The sequence below is a fragment of the Macaca thibetana genome, chromosome 4 (assembly GCF_024542745.1).
Source record: "Macaca thibetana thibetana isolate TM-01 chromosome 4, ASM2454274v1, whole genome shotgun sequence".
Lineage (NCBI taxonomy): Eukaryota > Metazoa > Chordata > Mammalia > Primates > Cercopithecidae > Macaca > Macaca thibetana.
The window spans coordinates 49991082-50010696 of NC_065581.1; the positions used below are offsets into that span (position 1 = coordinate 49991082).

The 19615-nt window shown below is 34.5% G+C and overlaps 1 long non-coding RNA gene across 1 annotated transcript in view; it reads left to right on the forward strand.

Annotated features, from left to right (window-relative positions):
• Window positions 1-19009, forward strand: part of LOC126952032 (uncharacterized) — a 50985-nt gene extending 31976 nt beyond the window's left edge. Inside the window, exons 2-3 of the long non-coding RNA XR_007724771.1 lie at window positions 15131-15252; window positions 16967-19009. This is a non-coding gene — a long non-coding RNA (uncharacterized LOC126952032). The remainder of the gene's footprint in view (window positions 1-15130; window positions 15253-16966) is intronic.
• The last annotated feature ends 606 nt before the right edge of the window (window positions 19010-19615 follow it).

The window sequence follows — 19615 nt, forward strand, 5'->3', positions numbered from 1 at the left end:
TTTTCTGACACCCAGATTCCTGATTTTCCCATGAAGCAATACTAAGTAATGTCTGATATTTTTGTAGTATCTTATAATTTATATAGGTAATTTAACATATTTATTTTTAAAAAATTTACATAAAAACTGCAGAAGAGAGTTCAGATATATTAATAATATAATTGAATTTTATAAGTGAAAAAAGGGCTCAAGCAGGTTAAGTGGCAAATGACACATAAGAAGTGCACAAGCTAGAACGATTTCGTTCTGTTTCACTTCAGCATTGTCAGTTCAGTGTTTGAAAATAAATACTGAACATGCACCTAGAAAGCACCTGTTGTATTGGAAATGAATCTGCTTGTTCTAATATTGGGCAAGAACCACTACTTTCAACCTACTGAAGTTGATTTCTCCCCACCTTCCTTGAAACTGCTTTAGAGAACAGAAAGTCCCACAGAGTCAAAGGAAAGGAGCATTTGCCCATTTGATGAAAGCAGCAATTTCTGCCTGAGTTATGATTTGAAGTGAGATTGACAGAGATTGATTTTTTTCTCTCGTAATATTTTAGTTATGCTTGTTTCATTTGTTGTAGTTGCCCCTAAGAAAGTTCTTTGTTTTCCTAACATGATTTTGTAAGGAAAAGCCACTGTTGGATGTGAAGCCTGGTTCTGCCTCTTACTAATTTTAAAATCTTGGAAAAGTTATTTACCCTCTTTAAGGTTCATTTGCCTCATTTACAAAACATGTGTGTGGCTGTCTCAAAGTTTTTTAATGAGAAGATATATGAAAAGCCCGCACTATAAATACTGGATAAGTATATTAATTATCATGATGCTAATGAGAATGAAAAGGAGAACACACAGTACTTGATACACAGATATTGGAACTGTATAGGATGTCTTTTCCTCCCTTCTATCCTTCCCTTCTTTCCTTTCTTCCTTTCTTTCTTGACATCTCTAGAATTGCTTGCTTCAAAGTGACCTCCAGCTAAAACTAGAATGTTCAATTCTTTCATTTAGATGAATAAATCAGGATCTAAATTGGAAGTCAGTAGATGTCAGCGTGTGGCCCAAAATCTACAGAAAAAATGCAAAAGCAAATATATCAGAAAGAAAACTTATCTCTTGCTTGGACAGCTCACAAAATGATTTTGTCAAAGCACTCATTTATAAATGACTATAATTTCTCAAAAGTTAACAGGATTGTTATTGTCCATTAACTTTCGGCCAGTGGTTTTTAAATGTCCTTGCATAAAATAAAGTGAATTTAAATAGCAGTTGAATTGCTAAAGAAATCTGTTAACCGGGGATTTTAAAAGTTAATTATAGCCTGTGGAATATTTTAAAAACTCATTTGTTCTCCTCAATTGGAGTAATGAGATTTTTCTCTGCTCTATAATATAAATATCCCGGAAATATGTTTTCAAATGCTTAGAACAAAAAAAGTACAATATATTACACATTATTATATAGGCCCCCATATTATTGATGAATCAGTATAAAAGAAAATGAGTAAGTGTGGTAGGTAGACTTCTAAGATGCTCCTCATAACCTTAGCCTCTCACTAGTTATCTTTATCTATTAAATATTGACTACGTGCTTCTTTCACAATGTTTGCATAATAATAAAATTAGAATGCATTTTTAAAGCATTTTTATGAAGCACTGTAAGTAAAGCTGATTTTAAAGTTTTATTTGGGGAAACAATGTGTTGTATTTCAATATGAAAAATAATGAACCATTATTTTATATGTGTACATTTATTATATATTATAAATAAAGGCACATATGGATATGTTTGTGATAATAAGACAAATGGATAATTCACAATGAGAAAGTTAAAGAACAAACCTCTTTTTTAGTGTTAATATATATATTAGACTGAATTAAGAAGAAAAATAAGAATGTATTTCAAATGAAAAGAAAATTAAAGTAATTCGGTCAGAGGTTCCTAATTCTAGTTTGCTAAATTCCATTATGTTTTCCCTTAAGGGCTATTTTAATTTTCCTGAAATTCCTCCATATCAAGTGAATTAAAATTCATTTTAAATTAGAATCTGTTCAAAAACCATGGAAATTTTTAATGGAACTAAGGCCAGGATCACAAAATCAAAATGTCAGAAATAGGAATTCCTTCTGTAAATGAATGCACAGAACGAACGTCCTGTGTTAGCAAGCCTACCTACACTCTTCTTATGCACATGTTATTTTTTTTTAAGTATTCAGAATTCCAATTATGAAGAACTCCTTTTGTATATTGTTCCTGGGCTGTAATTAGTAAGTTGTCTAGTGATTAGATGTTTTGTTCAATCACATTCTCAATAGAGTTTATAGTAGATGTATTCGTTCATTTTCACACTTCTGATAAAGGCATATCCGAGACTGGGCAATTTACAAAAGAAAGAGGTTTAATAAGGTCCAGGCTGAGGTGGTCTCAGATGAAGATGAGGAACTTGTTGGAAACTAGAACAAAGATGACTCTTGCTACAGTCTCTTAAAATTCCACATGGCTGGGGAGGTTTCGAATCATGATGGAAGCCAAGAAGGGGCAAGTCATACCTTATCTTACATGGATGGCTGCAGGCAAAGAGAGAGAGCTTGTGCAAGGAAACTCCAATTTTTAAAGCCATCAGATCTCATGAGATTTATTCACTATGATGAGACCACCACAGAAAAGACTCACCCCCACGATTTAATTACCTCCTACCGGGTTCCTCCTAAACAAATAGGAATTCAAGATGAGATTTCAGTGAGGAATAGTCAAGCCATATTATTCTGCCCCTGGCCCCTCCAAAATCTCATGTCCTCACATTTCAAAACCAATCATACCTTCTCAACAGTCTCACAAAATTTTAACTCATTTCAGCATTAACTCAAAAATCCACAGTCCAAAGTCTCATCTGAGACACAAGTTGCTTCTGCCTATGAGCCTGTAAAATCAAAATCCTTCCTAGATGCAATGGGCTTATAGGCATTGGGTAAATACAGCTGTTCCAAATGGGAGAAATTGGCCAAAACTAAGGGACTATCGGCCCCATGCAAGTCCAAAATCCAGCTGGGAGTCAAATCTTAGAACCCCAAAGTGATCTCCTTTGACTCCATGTCTCACATCCAGTTCATATTTCCCTTCTGCACTGCCCCAGCACAGGTTCTCCATGAGAGTCCTGCCCCTACAGCAAATTTCTGCCTGGACATCCAGGTATTTCCATACATCCTCAGAAATCTAGGCAGAGGTTCCCAAACCTCAAATTTTGACTTCCGTGCACCCATAAGCCCAACATCACGTGGAAGCTGCCAAAGATTGGGGCTTGCACACTCTGAAGCCACAACCTGAGCTGGGCCTCAGATATTTTAGGAATGACTAGGGCAGCTGAGATGCAGGGCACCAAGTCCCTGGACAGCACACAGCACAGGATTTTGGGCTCGGCCCACAAAACCACATTTCCTTTCAGGACCATCCGGCCTGTGGTGGGAGGGACTGCTGTGAAGACCTGTGACATGCCATGGAGACATTTTGCCCATTGTCTTGTAGATTAATATTCAGCTACTCATTATTTATGCAAATTTCTGCAGCCAGCTTGAATTTCTCCGCAGAAAATGAGATTTTCTTCTATTGCATTGTTGGGCTATAAATTTTCCTAATTTTTATGCTCTGCTTCTCTTATAAAACTGAATACCTTTTACAGCACCCAGTCACCTCTTGGATGCCTTGCTGCTTAGAAATGTCATCTGTCAGATACCCTAAATTATCTCTCTCAAGTACAAAGTTTCACAGATCTCTAGGGCAAGGGCAAAATGTCACCAGTCTCTTTGCTAAAACATAACAAGAGTCACCTTTGCTCCAGTTTCCAACAAGTTCCTCATTTCCATCTGAGACCATCTCAGCCTAGACCTTATTGGTCCTATTACTTGATAGTCATTTTTGTCAAAGCCATTCAACAAGTCTCTAGGAAGTTCCAAACTTTCCCACATTTTCCTGTCTTCTTCTGAGCCCTCCAAACTCTTTCAATCTCTGCCTGCTACACAGTTCCAAAGTTACTTCCACATTTTAGGGTATCTTTTCAGCAATGCCCCACTCTACTGGTACAAATTTACTGTATTAGCTTGTTTCACACGGCTAATAAAGACATACCCGAGACCAGGAAATTTACAAAAGAAAGAGGTTTAATGGACTTACAGTTCCACATGGCTGGAGAGGCCTCACAATCATGGCAGAAAGCAAGGAGGAGCAAGTCATGTCTTACATGGATGCCAGTAGGCAAATAGAGAAAGCATGTGCAAGGAAACTCTTATTTTTAAAACCATCAGATCTCATGAGACTTATTTACTATCATGAGAGCAGCAAGGGAAAGACCCACCCCCACGATTCAGTTACTTCCCACCGAGTTCCTCCCACAACACATGGGATTTCAAGATGAGATTTGAGTAGGGACACAGCCAAACCATTTCAATAGGATTATCATCTAAGAGAAATCCTATTTCAAAATTGTCAAATAACAGGGGAGGAGGATGTGACCCAGGAAAGCATGAGATGTAATCAATCTTGTCCATTGGTGACTTTATGATATGCACTTCAGATTAAAGCCATTTTAGACTGAACCCATTTGAGATTGATCTACAGACACTTCATCTATTCTCAGCAATGCAAGTAGATAAATTAAGCTTGAGTCCATGAAAGAAAAAATGCTTTATTAATCAAATGTATTTAAGGCTGTTTTATTTTATTATCTTCCATTTTAAAAGATATGAAAGGTTACAATCTTGAAGGCTTTTACTGGGCATGGTGGCTCATGCCTATAATCCCAGCACTTTGGAAGGCCAAGGTGGGAGGATCACTTGAGGTCAGGAGTTTGAGACCAACCTGGCCAGCATGGTGAAACCCTATCTCTACTAAAATACAAAAATTAGCCAGGTGTGGTGGCAAGTGCCTGTAATCCCAGCTATTCAGGAGGCTGAGGCATGAGAATCACTTGAACCCAGGAGGCAGAGGTTGCAGTGAGCCGAGATTAGGTCACTGCACTCCAGCCTGGTTGATAAAGCAAGACTCAGTCTCAATAGTGATAAAAACAATAATAATAATAACTCCAGATGGATGAAGGACTTAAATATAAGATCTGAAACTAAAAAAATTCTAGAAGATCAGAACATCCGTTCTAGACATTGGCTTAGGCAAAGACTTCATGACGAAGAATCCAAAAGCAAGTACAACAAAAACAAAGATAAACAGATAGAACTTGACTGAACTAAAAAGCTTCCACACAGCAAAAGAAATAATCAGGAGGGTTAACAGACTACCTAAAGAGCAGAGAAAATCTTCACAATCTATACATCTGACAAAGGACTAATATCCATCATCTACAAAGAACTCAAACAAATCAGCAAGGAAAAAGCAAACAATCCCATCAAAAAATGGGCTAAGGACATAAATAGATAATCCTCAAAAGAAGATATATAAATGGCCAACAAGCATATGGAAAAATGCTCAACATAACTAATGATCAGGGAAATGCATATCAAAACCACAATGTTATACCAACTCATTCCTGCAAGAATGGCCAAAATTTAAAAAAATAGATGTTGGTGTGGATGTGGTAAAAATGGGAACACTTTTACACTGTTGGTGGGAATGTAAACTAGTAAAACTGCTATGGAAAGCAGTGTGGGGATTACTTAAAGAACTAAAAATAGATCCACCATTTGATCCAGCAATCCCACTACGAGGTATCTACTCAGATGAAAAAAAGTCATTATACAAAAAAGGTACTTGCACATGCATGTTTACAGCAGCACAACTTGCAATTGCAAAAATATGGAATCAGCTCAAATACCCATCAATCAATTAGTGGATAAAGAAAATTATATATATGTGAATAATACTCAGCCATATAAAGAAACAAAATAATGGAATTTACAGCATACCTGGATGGAGTTAAAATTTTTATTCTAAGTAGTGTAACTCAGGAGTGGAAAATCAAACAATATATATTCTCACTCATAGGAGCTAAGTTATGAGGATACAGAGGCATAAGGATGATACAATGGACTTTGGGGACTCGGGAACGGGTGGGAGGGGGATGAGAGATTTAAAAAAACAGCACATTGGGTACCATGTACACTGCTTAAGTAATGGGTGCACCAAAATCTCAGAAATCATCACTAAAGAAGTTATTCATGTAACCACCACCTGTTCCCTGGAAACCTATTAAAAGAAAAAATAAATTTAAAAATAATTTACTAAGTCAGTTCTGTAGCAAAACTCAGATTAAGGATATAGCCTTTTCACCTCCTGTGAATTTGCATGGCTTATAAAAACCAGTGAAAAGGAAAAATCACGACAGAGAGGAAAGAAAGAAATCAATGAAATATGAGAAAAAAATATACAGGAATGAACCTGAGTATGCATAATGATACATGGAACTATGTGGAAGGAGATAAAGGCCAAATAAGTATTTGAGGGAATTTTATTGATAGAAAAAAAAAAATGCACCAACTTAAAACAAAGCTTATAATTATTAAAACCTCAAGAAAGTCTTTACACTACAAACATGTTCCAAATCCACATGAACAGGATACAGGTAAAAGTTGTAGAGCCTACAAGAGGGGCCTGTTCCCCTTCTGATATTGGCATAATATCTTAGATATTGATCAAACTCTGATATTAGCATGAGGGGCAGCCAGACTATTTAAAAAAAATCATTTCTAAGGTGCAATACCACGAAGAAATACCTATAGGTGTGGGGAAGAGAGCTGCATATATGTCACGTAACTTTGGGCCTCAATCCGGCTGTACTTAACTACCTGGGACTTTGGAGGATAATTCATAGAAAGAAAATGAGGGTGTTTTAGTCTAGGGAGAATACTAAAATTTTAGGTTGGGGCAGAGTCTGGACAGTTGATCACAAAATAATTTTCATTCTCTCCTGGGCCACAGCTCTAGGCCACATTTCCCCTTCTGCCTTACAGTGAAATGAATTCTGTTCACTGGGATGTGGACTGAAGTAATGTATACCATGTCTACATCTGCCTATAATGTCCCTGCATGTTCTTTCGTGCTTTTTCCCCCTCTCCTGCTGGATGTTAATGATCAGAGTGACCTTAAAGCTAAGTGTTAAAGACAGGAGGGATTCCATCAGTTTGTGTCCTTAAATGATTGTGTGGAGTACAGCATCCCCACACCCACCTCAACCACCAGTTGCACTTTATATTAATGGAGAAATTTTATTGTGTTACACCTTTGAGATTTAGGTTTGTTTTTTGTTTGTTTGTTTGTCTGTTTTGATTTGTTTTTTGCCTAGTGTCAGCTATCTTCACCAGAATTATCAGAATTATTTTTTTAAAGTCATTTGCAGATATATATGTCTGAAATGTTTTATCTCTATGACTATTACTTTTTCAGTGTGTGTGTATATATACACACTGAAACATGTATATATGTGTATATACATTTGCATATATCTGATGTCTTTTATTAGCTATGGTTCTAAATTTTGAAATAATTGAGTTAGTCAATGTTTTCCTTAATAGCTAATTTTCTTTTGTCCTAATTAAGAAATATATTCTTAACGTAGGGTCATGACAATTTTCTCTAGTATTGTTTTCTGAAAGACTTTCACATGTTCTCTCCTAGTCTATCTGGAATTTATTTTTGTATGTGGTATTATATAAGTAATTAAAAAAAGACATGTATTCCATATGTATAAATAATTTAACCTGTTATTTCTTTTATAGTTAATCCTTTTCTTACACTGATTTGTGGTATATCAATTATCTATCGATCTTTGACTTTTCTGGATCTTCCATTCTCTTATGTTTAACTTTTTTATCTGTTTCAAAGCCAATACTATACTATTTTATATAACATCCTTACTATAGCCTTTGTGTGTGGTATAATATGTCCTCCATCCCTTCTTTACCATCATCACAGTTCTTGACACATAGCAATTCTATATACACGTTATTGTTTATTATTTTTATTTTTTAACTGACAATATACCCAACATACGTATGGGTACAATTTGATGTTTTGATACATATATATGTTTTATAATGATCAACTCAAGGTATTTAGTGTATTTATTACCCCATGCATTTATCTTTTTTTGTGGTGGAAATATTCAAAAGTCCCTCTTCTAGCTATTTTACTGTTAACAATTGTCACTCTGCTGTGCAATAGAACACAAGAACTTATTCCTCCTATCTAACTGTAACTATGTACCTGTTGACCAAATTTTCCTCCATCTCTCTTTTACTTTGCTGCTCCTCAGTCTCTGGTAATCATTGTTCTACTCTGCTTCTATAATATCAACTATGTTTTTTAAGAGTTAGATTCATTTGCATTTCTGATTCAGGCTTATTTCACTTAATATCTCCAGGTTCATCCATGTTGTTGCAAATCAATATATTTCATTTTTTTTTATGGCTGAATAGATTTGTATATACACATAACACTTCCTTTGTCCATTCATCTGCTTGTGGATGCTTAGGTTGACTTCCTATCTAGCTTATTGTAAATGGTGCTGCAATAAACATGGGAGTGTAGGTATCTCTTCAACCTATTGATTTTATTTCCTTTGGATAGACACCTAGTACTGGGATTGGTGGATAATATACTACTTCCATTTTTAAATTTTATTCTTCTATTTTTATTTTTTGTAATGGCTGTACTAATTTATGATCCTACGAATGGTATGGAAATCTTCCCTTTCTCTACACCCTTGCCCACATTTGTTTTCTTTTGCCTTTTTGATAGTGGCCATTTTAACTGGAATGAAGTGGTATCTCTCATTGTGGTTTTGATTTGCATTTCCCTGATGATTAGTGGTGGTGGGCATTGTTTACTGTACCTGTTGGCCATTTGAATGTCTTCTTTTGATACATGTTTATTAAGGACATTTGCCCGTTTTCAAATTGGGTTATTTGGTTTTTTGTTTTTGTTTTTGCTGTGAGGTTTTCTCTATATTCTAAATATTCACCCTTTGTCAGATGTATAGTTTGCAAATACTTTCTTTTATTCATTTTATCCTCTTCCCTCTGTTGTTTCCTTTGCTGTGCAAAAGCTTTGTAGCTTGATGTAATCTCATTTGTCTACTTTTGCTTGTGTTGCTACTGATTTTGAGGTCTTATTTTAAAAGTCTTTGCCCACTTCATGTTCTGAAGCATTTCTCTTGTTTCCTTTAGCAGTTTCATTATTTCAGGATTTACATTTAAATTTTTATCAATTTTTAGATGATTTTCTTAAAATGGTGGGAGGTAGGGGCCTAGTCTCATTCTTCTCCATGTGGATATCCAATTTTCCCAGAACAATTTGTGCATTAGATTGTCCTTTCCCTCATGTATGTTCTTACCCTCTGTGTTAAAAATCAGTTGGCTGTAGGTGGGTAAATTTATTTCCTTAGAGTTTTCCATATAGATTATGTAATCTGCAAATAGAGACAATATGACTTCCTTCTTTCTAATTTGTATGCCCTTTCTTCCTTTCTCTTGCCTGAATTCTCTGACTAGGACTTCTATTATTATGTTCAATAAAGGTGGTAACAGCAGGCCTCCTTGTCTTGCTTCAGCTCTTAGAGAAAATGCTTTCAGCTTTTCTTCATTTTCTGTGCTATTAGCTGTGAGTTTGTCATGTATGGACTTTATTGTGTTGAAGTACATTATTTTTAAACCTATTTTTTGTAGAGTTTTTGGGAGTTTTTATTATGAATAAATGTTAAATCATCAATTTTTTTGGTATCTGTTTAAATAATCTTATGTTTTCTGTCTTTCTTTTTGTTAGGATGGTGTATCAAATTTGTTAATTTGTGTATGTCGAACTATCCTTACGTTCCTGGGATGAATCCCACCTGATTATATTAAATTGTCTTTTTAATGCACTGTTGAATTTGGTTTGCTAGTATCTTGTTGAGAATCTTAGAATCTATATTCATCAGATATATTGGCTTGTAGTTTTCTTTGTTGTTGTTGTATTCTTGTCTGGTTTTGGAATCATGGTATTACTAGCCTTGAAAAATAAGTTGGGATGTATTCTGTTCTCTTTAATTTTCTTCAATAGTTTGAAGAGAATTCATATTATTTCTTCTTTAAATGTTTGGTAGAATTCAGCAGTGAAGCCATCAGGTCCAGGGCTTTTTTTGGAAGGAACACGTTTTATTACTGATTTTATTTCCTCAGTCACTATTGGTTTGTTCAGATTTTCTGTTTCGTCATAATTTAATCTCAATAGATTATATGCATTCAGGGAATTTATAAACTTCTAATGGTTTTAATTTTTTGGCATACAGTTGTTTATAATGGTTTCTTATGATCCTGTGGGATCAGTTGTCTCCTTTTCTAATCTCCTATTTTATTTATTTGGATCTTCTCTTTTTAATCTTAGTTTCGCTAGTTTTGTTGATTTTGTTTATCTTTTCAAAAAACTAACTCTTCATCCTGTTGTTGTTTTGAATTTTTTTATTTCTTTCTTCTACCATTTTGGGGTTTGATTTGTTCTTGTTTTTCTGTTTTCTTGAGGTGCATAATTAGGTTATTAGAATCTTTCTTCTGTTTTGATGGGAGAATTTATTGTTATGAACTTTTCTCTTAGAATTGCTTTTGCTGTGCCTTAATAGGTTTTGGTATATTCATTCTCCTTTGTGTCAATTTATTTTCCTTTTAACTTCTTCATTGATCCATCCATTATTTAGTGGAATATTATTTAATTTCCTTGTATTGGTAAGATTTCCAGAGTACTTATTGTTGTGATTTATAGTTTTATAATTCTTAAATTTGTTAATACTTGTTTTGTGACTAATATGTTATTTTTCCTGGGAAATATTGCATATGCAGTTGAGAAGAATGTTTATTTTGTAGCTGATGGATGAAATGGTCTGTAAATGTTTATAGATCTATTTGGTCTATAGTGCAGTTTAATTCCAATGTGTCTTTGTTGATTTTCTGTCTAGATGTTCTGTCCTTTGTTGAAAGTGGGATGATGAAATACTCTATTATTATATTATAGTCTACCCCTTCCCTCCTTTTAGATCTATTAATATTTGCCTTACATATTTGCGTGTTCTGGAATTGGGTACATAGATATTTACAATTGTTATGTCCTCTTTGAAGTGAATATTTCATTAATACATAAAGGTCTTCTTTTCTGTTTTCTGTTTATAGTTTTCTACTTGGTCTATTTAATCTCATATAAAAATGACCACTCCTGCTCACTTTTGGTTTCCATTTGCATGAAATACCTTTTTCTATTCCTTCGCTTTCAGTCTATGCTCACCTTTAAAGGTGAGGTGAATCTCTTATAGACAGCAAATAGACTTTTTATATTAAGTCACTCTCTTTCTTTTAGCTGAAGAACTTAATCCATTTATATTTAAGGTTATTATTGACACATAAGGATTTACTACTGTCATTCCATACAAATATGATTTTACTTTGATAAAATGATTTTTTATCTCATGAGCTTGTCTGACTAAAGTTGTTATCTTAAAATATGAGAATAAGAGAGGAAAGAGATCTATTGCTGGTAATTCATATGGTGTTAATAATGCTGATTCTTTTTAAAATTCTATTTTCTTTCTTTCTTTCTTTCTCTCTCTCTCTCTCTCTCTCTCTTTCTTTCTTTCTTTCATACAGGGCCTTGCTCTGTCACCCAGGCATGATCACATGTACAGTGGCATATTCACAGCTCACTGCAGCCTTGAACTCCTCAAGTGATCATCCCACCTCAGCTTCCCACGTAGATGGGACTAACCACAAACACATCTGGATAATTTTTTTTTTTTTTTGGAGTGCGGAGTCTCACTATGTTGTCAAACTGATCTTGAACTTCTGGGCTCAAGCAGTTTTCTTGCTTCAGACTCCCAAAGTGCTGGGATTACAAGCATGAGCCACAGCATCAACCTTATATTTCTTTTTTTTTTTTTTTTTTAAGACTTTTGAAAATCTCACAACACTGATAAAATTGCCTCATCTCTTCACAAGCTATTCTTTATTTATGGAATGTTTATTAGTGTTTTATAAAATATTAAACACATGCTCTATTAAAGCCTGTTTGTAATGAGATTAAAGCAATTAAGTAATTGAAAAAGCATGTTTGAACATGCTGAATTAACTTTGCTGAAATAATTAATAATTTATTTATTTTATTGAATATATTATATATGAATATGTAGCTAATTTTTGTCAACCTCACTGTTTTTATGTATTTGACAACATAAATTTATCTGAATGTTAATATCCAAGATAAAGTTTGGCTCACCATCCTCACAGCCTCATGTATTTATCTCATTTCAAGTGCTCCTTTTTTTTATTATTATTTATTTTATTTATTTTTATTTTTGCTACTGAGTAAGTGATATACAAACAGAAATAAGCTCTTGGACAAACACTCAGTCCTAGTATTTCAAGTCCTTTCTTCTAGTTTATCACTGCCAAAGCAATAATAAATCTATGACTCTGGTTGTTAGATAGAAATAAAGGCACTCTGCTTTTAACCATTTCCCTGTGGCGAAGGAAACAGGGGATGGAGAGGAGGTGGAGGGTGGAGAAGTGTCACCAAATTGAAGACAGTAATATTGTTTATGGGAAGAAGTATAGTGCAACTCTACAACTCTATAAAGCATAGAAGCTTTTTATTATTCTCTTTGCCTTTTCTCATTTCCTGAAATAACCCTTCAGCCCACATCAAAGTCTACCAAATCCTAGAAGCCACAGCCACAGTCTATTTGTCTCTGTATCTCTCTTTTTTTTTTTTTTTTTTTTTTTTGACAGAGTCTTGTCTCTGTCACCCAGGCTGGAGTGCAGTGGCTCGATCTTGGCTCACTGCAAACTCCACTTCCTGGGTTCAAGTGATTCTCCTGTCTCAGCCTCCGCAGTAGCCGGGATTAAAGGCATGCACCACCATGCCTGGCTAATTTTTGTATTTTTAGTAGAAACAGGGTTTCACCTTGTTGGCCAGGCTGGTCTCGAACTCCTGACCTCAGGTGATCCACCCACCTCGGCCTTCCAAAATGCTGGGATTACAGGTGTGAGCCATCACACACGGCCTATTTCTTTAATGCTCTTGTCAGAACACACTAAAGTATCTGATACATTAAGAAACCAATAACTCATGTTTAAAGGATAAAGTTTTTGTTTTCTGAAATGGCTGAAAGCCATGATAAAAAGGGATATACTGTGGTAAAGAAATGTGAGGTAAGAGCATGTTTATGTAAAATCTTCCAAAATACTGTTCCCTTGGCATTTCTACTAATAGAAAGATGAATATGTTTCTATTTAAAATGATCTATATAAAGCGAAAAATAAGGTCATTTTCACAGATCACTGGAATTCTGTAGAAATCTTAATGAAGAAATATCTGAATTAATTGAGTTCTGGGGAATGGTTATGAAACTTTGAAGATAAATATAAAATATGATTTCTTCAGCTCTAGTAGCTGTTCTGTCTGATGCCCATTTACAATCCACAGCCCTCAAGACCAGTCACATAGTGAGTCCTGGACCAAACCTGACAAAGGCAGGACCCATCAATGTCACAGTCCTAAAATCTCATCAGGCTGCATATTAATGTATCCATTCAGATTTGCTGCATGCTTTGTTTATTTACCTTATAAAGGGAAAATTACTTGGAAAATACTAAGAAATTCCTGAAAACAACAACAACCACCACCTGGAACTGTATTATGACAAAAAATAGTCTGTCTTGGTCACACCCAATCCGAAATATTATGTTAAGGGTATTATGTATTGAAGGATATTCTAAAACCAAATTTTTTTTCCCACTTGAAGTAGAAAGGTTTAGTAAGTCTAGAATATTATGCCTGTTTCTCACTGTTTTTTGAAATTTCTTCATTTTACTAGAGGTTCAGATACAACTGTATTGTCTGTGAAGTCTTCATATCAAATTGAACTTAGAGTAATGGTTTCTATTTCTCAACTGCTAAAGCACATTCTGTCTCAACCTTTAATTAGAGATTTACTGAAGAGTTTTCATTAAATTTTTATACATGTATGCCATCTCAAAAGTGAGACAAAGTGAGTGCTAGTTTTTATTATTTCATTGTATGTGTCTTAAGACTTTCATGTAACAGGCATTTAATATAGATCTAATAAATGAGTAAACATTTTTCCATCATGCATTTAAATTCATGACATTTTATTCCCAGTTCTACTTACTAATCCTATAATTAAGAATGCATATGGAAATTATTTATGGGAAGTCTATTCAAATTTCTGAATTTAACTCATTTTGCAATTAATAACAAGATAGAAAAAGAAGATAAGACTGGTCATGGAGGTAAAAATAAAGTCATTTTGAAAGTGTCAACAACATAGTTCATGGTGGTAAATTTTAAAAAAGTCACGAGCCCAGGATTAAAATCTTCACAGCAAGAGACAATCATTTTTAAGTTTGTATACCCTATTTCTTGCTGGTTCCAGGCTTTTGGCTATTTCATTGATTTCAGCAGAAAGAGAAAGAAAGATAAAGGATATTTATAATTTCACTGTGATTCTCAGATAATCTTTCTTTTCATGGCTGCATTTTACCATGAATGACAGTGCTTCTCAAACTTTAAAGTATATAAAAATTCCCTGAAAGATTATTAAGGTCAAATTCTAAGGTCTTACCACAGAGATTCTGATGTGACCAGTTGTTGATGGGGCCTGGAAATCTGCATTTAACAAGAACCTGAGAACTAGCCCATTGGTTTTCAACCCTAAAATACTTCCCTAAATGATATGACCTCATATATAATGGAATTGGCTGTACTGCTACTTGGATATGCCAGAAATTATATAGATACAAATACAGTTACAAATATAGATATAAATATATGTAATGATAGATATAAATATCAAGGATTTTCTTTGGTTACCTGTAATTCTTGGTGTCACCCATCTGCTCTAACTTTAACAGATCAACAATACTGTTTTGTTCTGTTCGTTGACGTTTACTTGCCAGGTAGTTTCCTACCGAGAGTTAAATCTACGTCATGGTTCTTGAAGAGGTCTGAGGAAAGTGAGACAGTTTATAAGAGCTATATAGGGTTGCAATTCTTTCTGAGGCTCAGATGGCTATCACGGTGTAAGTATGAAATTTTTTAAAAAATGAACATACAGCAAAAAATATGCCTTCTAGTTATTACAGTCTCTTTTTTTTTTTTTTAAGATACAGGGTCTCACTCTGTTTTCAAGGCTGTGAATGCAGTGGCATGATCATAACTAACTATAGTCTCAAACTCCTGGGCTCAAGGGGTCCTCCTGCCTCAGCCTCCTGAGTTAGGACTACAGGTATGCACCACTATGACCTGCTATTATGGTGTCACTTTTATATAAGTCATTGATTTTTTTTTCCTTATGTAAAATAGATAATAACTACTCTGCCTGGCTTGTTGAGACTAAAATGAAAAAGTATATGTGAATAATTTTGTGAATGCAAAATATACTTTTATCTACAGCACTGTGCCTTCCAAAAAAAGATAGCTTGCATCTTTGATTGACAATTGCAAATCTAAAGACTAAAACATGTTTAAAAATTAAACAAAGCATCAGGTCTGAAAATGAAAAAAGTCTATATTATCTCACCAACTATTGAATATTTTATATCCAGGAAGTTTCCTATTCCTTTTTTATTTATTTGAATAACTCTTATATTAGAAAAAAATCTCTATAAACTGTGTTCCCTTTGGGAATTTGAAATAATATACAGTTTATCTATTGTTATATTTTTACATTTGGAAAAAAAAAGGCATAAACTTCATCAACCTGGAAGAAATATTCTCATATGTTAAAATAGAGGCAAACACAGAATTTACAGGAATTATCTAAACCTAATTTTTTTAATGCAAACCATTTCCCTTAGGGAGTTTGCTACAATTTTTGAGCAACTTTAAATAATTTTTTAAACTATGTCACCAGACCATTAAGTGCATAGCTTAGAGCACACAGGTGTGCCTGAGGACAGTTTAGACACGTGTCATCCTTTCTGAATGCGGCATGCCTAAAGTGACTGCTCCCTCACAGTAAGGAGACTTCATGTTTCAAATAGTTAAATATGAGAAATCATCTAAATATAAAATGTAAGCCCTAAACTATGTGAACATTTATGGCCAAATATAATTATATTGTTTCTCAAAATAAATATTTTTACTCAGAACTTCTAGGTTTCCTGTGGTGCCGTAAGTGACAATCCTGGAAGTTTGATTATTTTTAAATGAAACTTGATTTTTATAACAATAAAGGAAATAAATTAGGTACTCCAGCTTTTTCAAGGTTTATATTGAACTCTAATACTGCATAAAACATTTTGTACCACTGATGTATAATACAAAGCATAAACAAAGCAGATATTTATAGCCAAATATAATTCTATTGTCAAACAAAACAAGTTGTTTTTTATTCAGCACTTCTAGATTATCTGCCAAGCTAACGGCTTTACGATTATGTTCAAAGTGTGCTCGTTGTATTGAATTGTATTAATTATATCATCACTTCCTTATTCTGATAATATGCATGTCTGGAGACCATGTTATCGGGCATTGATGAGAATTCAAGCTTTCAGTCTATTCTCTCAGTCTGATTACTGAGTGCTATCCCAGCTGTGGATGTAGTAGAATAAAAAATATTAATTTTTTCAAAACAGTTAATGATCATGGAACATTCAGGGGTGTTAATGACACTGGAATATGCTGAGGTAAACATTTTAAGGTACATATCTTAAGGGTAAAACACTTTATTAATTCTGGAAAAGTTAAAGCCTTGTCACGGTAAATGCCGGACCATTCTCTGACATCCATGAAGGAGCCTGTGAAATTCTCGTTAATTACAGTAGAACATTTCTAAAAACAGGATAAGTCTGAAAGTGACATGATAGGGAAACTGCTTACTACCTAGCCCCAACAAAGCAGCACCATTTAACATTTTGAAAGTTTCCTAGATAAGTGGCTTTTATAGAATGGACAAACCACGAACAGCTTCAATTGTATCCCCTAAACTTTTACTGCAGGGCCTGAGTTAAGGTCATTGAAGCACAGTATTCAAAAGCAAACAAAAAGAAGAAGAAGAAGAGAAAGAGGAAGAAGAAGAAGGAGGAACGTGGAGGAGCAGGAACATGGAGGAGGAGGAGGAGGAGGGAGGAGGAGGAGAAGAAGAAGAAGGAGGAGGAGGAAGAGGAGGAGAAGGAGGAGGAGAAGGAGGCGGAGAAGGAGAAGGAGAAAGCAAATATTTGGAATAAGAGCTGTTTTCAAAGTAAGGTAGTTTGTGACTTCAGCCACAAAAACAGATGCCTTAACAAGATTTTACAAGACAGTAAGTTGATAGCAGGACACCCTCTCTACTTACAGATGAGGAAAAAAAATCCAAAGAAATTTACATTTTTATCCAAAAATCAAAACCTGATTAGTGATTGATATCTCTTGAAACTTTGTCTTGTCTTCTGTAAAGGTAACTAGAAACTGCCCAGGAATTCTTTAGTTTAATTTTGACATTCTGAATTGTTTAGGTGAAAATTCTTTTAATTCTACTTATAATACAGCTTTTATACAATTTAGATTCACTAAACATGCTCTATTAGAAATATCAAGCCTGGACTATAGAGTCAGAAACTTCTCGATTCAAACCCAAAGTCTCTGAAACAAAGCTTTAGTTTCCCCATATGTAAACTGAAGTCAATAATCTCTATTTTCTGGCATAATTTTGAGGCCTAAGTTAGATAATATACATGAAAACATCTCGATCAGTGCCTGGCTCATTGCAGATAATACACAAATGATGTTTTCTCATTCTCAAGCTAATAGTAATTATATTACAGATTTATGTCAACATATTCTATTACAAAGTATAGCACTACTGAAAAGTACCAGAAAAACATAAATGACCAAAAGTATTTAGGAAACTGTGGAGAAAAATTCAGTAAATGGGATTCAATGTAGAAAATATTTTTTTCTGAAACTGAAATATGAGTAGTGGGGAAACAGCTGATCTAGATGTGCTGTCTCCATTATGTAAAAATTCACACAAGTTAAATCTGTATCCCCATTCACTTAAATCTGGAAAGATTTGTAATCACTTTGGGCAACGTGGAAATGACACCATGTGATTTCTGAGACTAGGTCATTAAAGAAAATATGGCCTCTGACCCTCAGCTTCCTATCCATAAAACATTAATAATAATATTTACCAATGAGGGCTGTTATCAGTCCTAAAGACTAAAGTCTTTATTACTTGGAGAATGCTATATTAATCTGTCAATTTCACCCATAACGTCAAAAAACGCGCAATAATTTGAATTTAGGTAAAGTGGAGTAAATTTCTACATTTTATGTAGTTAGACTCCGTAATTTTTTCTTACCTTCCCTTTTTTCCTTTTTGTGGGTTTCTTAGAACTATAAGAGTGAAACATTAATATATTTTAGAATATATTTTATTACATATTACTGTAGCACTTTGTGTTATAGTCAAGTTTGCACACTTGAGTATCTCATTCAATCTATTTCACAGTCTTAACATATGTGGCCACAGCAATAACTTTCACCTTCACATGTTCCTGCACACTGTGACCTTGACATAGCCCTCTCAAGAGGTTTAACCCCATCCACTTAAACCTGGAGGATTTGTAACTACTTTGAGCAACGTGGAAATGACTCCATGTGATTTCTGAGACTAGGTCATTAAAGAAAATATTATCTCCTTTTTGTCAGTGAGAAATTGTTATTATTTTCATAGTATAAAGCAAATTCTCGCCAGGCGCAGTGGCTCATGCATGGGAGTACTTTGGGAAGCCAAGGTGAGCAGATCACAAGGTCAGGAGTTCGAGACCAGCCTGACCAATATGATGAAACCCTATCACTACTAAAAATATAAAAATTAGCAGGGAGTGGTGGTGGATGCCTGTAATCCCGACTACCCAGGAGGCTGAGGCAAGAGAATCGTTTGAACCCAGTAAGTGGAGGTTGCAGTGAGCCGAAATCACGCCACTGCATTCCAGCCTGGGCAACAGAGCGAGTCTGCAGCTCAAAAAAAAAAAAAAAAAAAAAGGAAAGTCCAAAAATACCTGATTAATAAGATGATAAATTAGATTAACCCTAAAAATCTTTTCCAAGCTTGTGCTTCTGTGCTTCTCTGTTACATATCAACAAGGCTACAAGGCTATGGTACTCACCGGTAATGACATTTAACACTGAGCTTTATTAGTTGCATTAAGACAAGATGAAGTAAAAGGAAATTATCTGAATTATTTACTTAGTATAACAAAGGGGAGAGGAAAGCTGGATCAATGCTTAAAGTCTGTTTTTTATCCTATCAGCTTGAATATTAATTCTAATATGCTTACAAATAAATTCTGATTTCTTTTTAGGGCCAAAAGCTAAAAACAGATAGGAAATATGCAGATTTCTGTCTCCTCTATATAGGTTAACAACTATTTCTTATGTTAAGCCCTAAGAAATTTGGAATTCACAAGTATCTATAAGATAAAAACCAAAATTCTTGCAATTCAGTTCAAATACTGTCATTCTTCTCTGTATTAGTTCATTCTCACACTGCTATAGACAAATACCTGAGACTGAGTAATTTATATTGGAAAAAAAAAGGTGTAATTGACTCACGAGTCCTGCAGGCTATACAGCAAGCATGGCTGGGAGGCCTCCGATGGTCG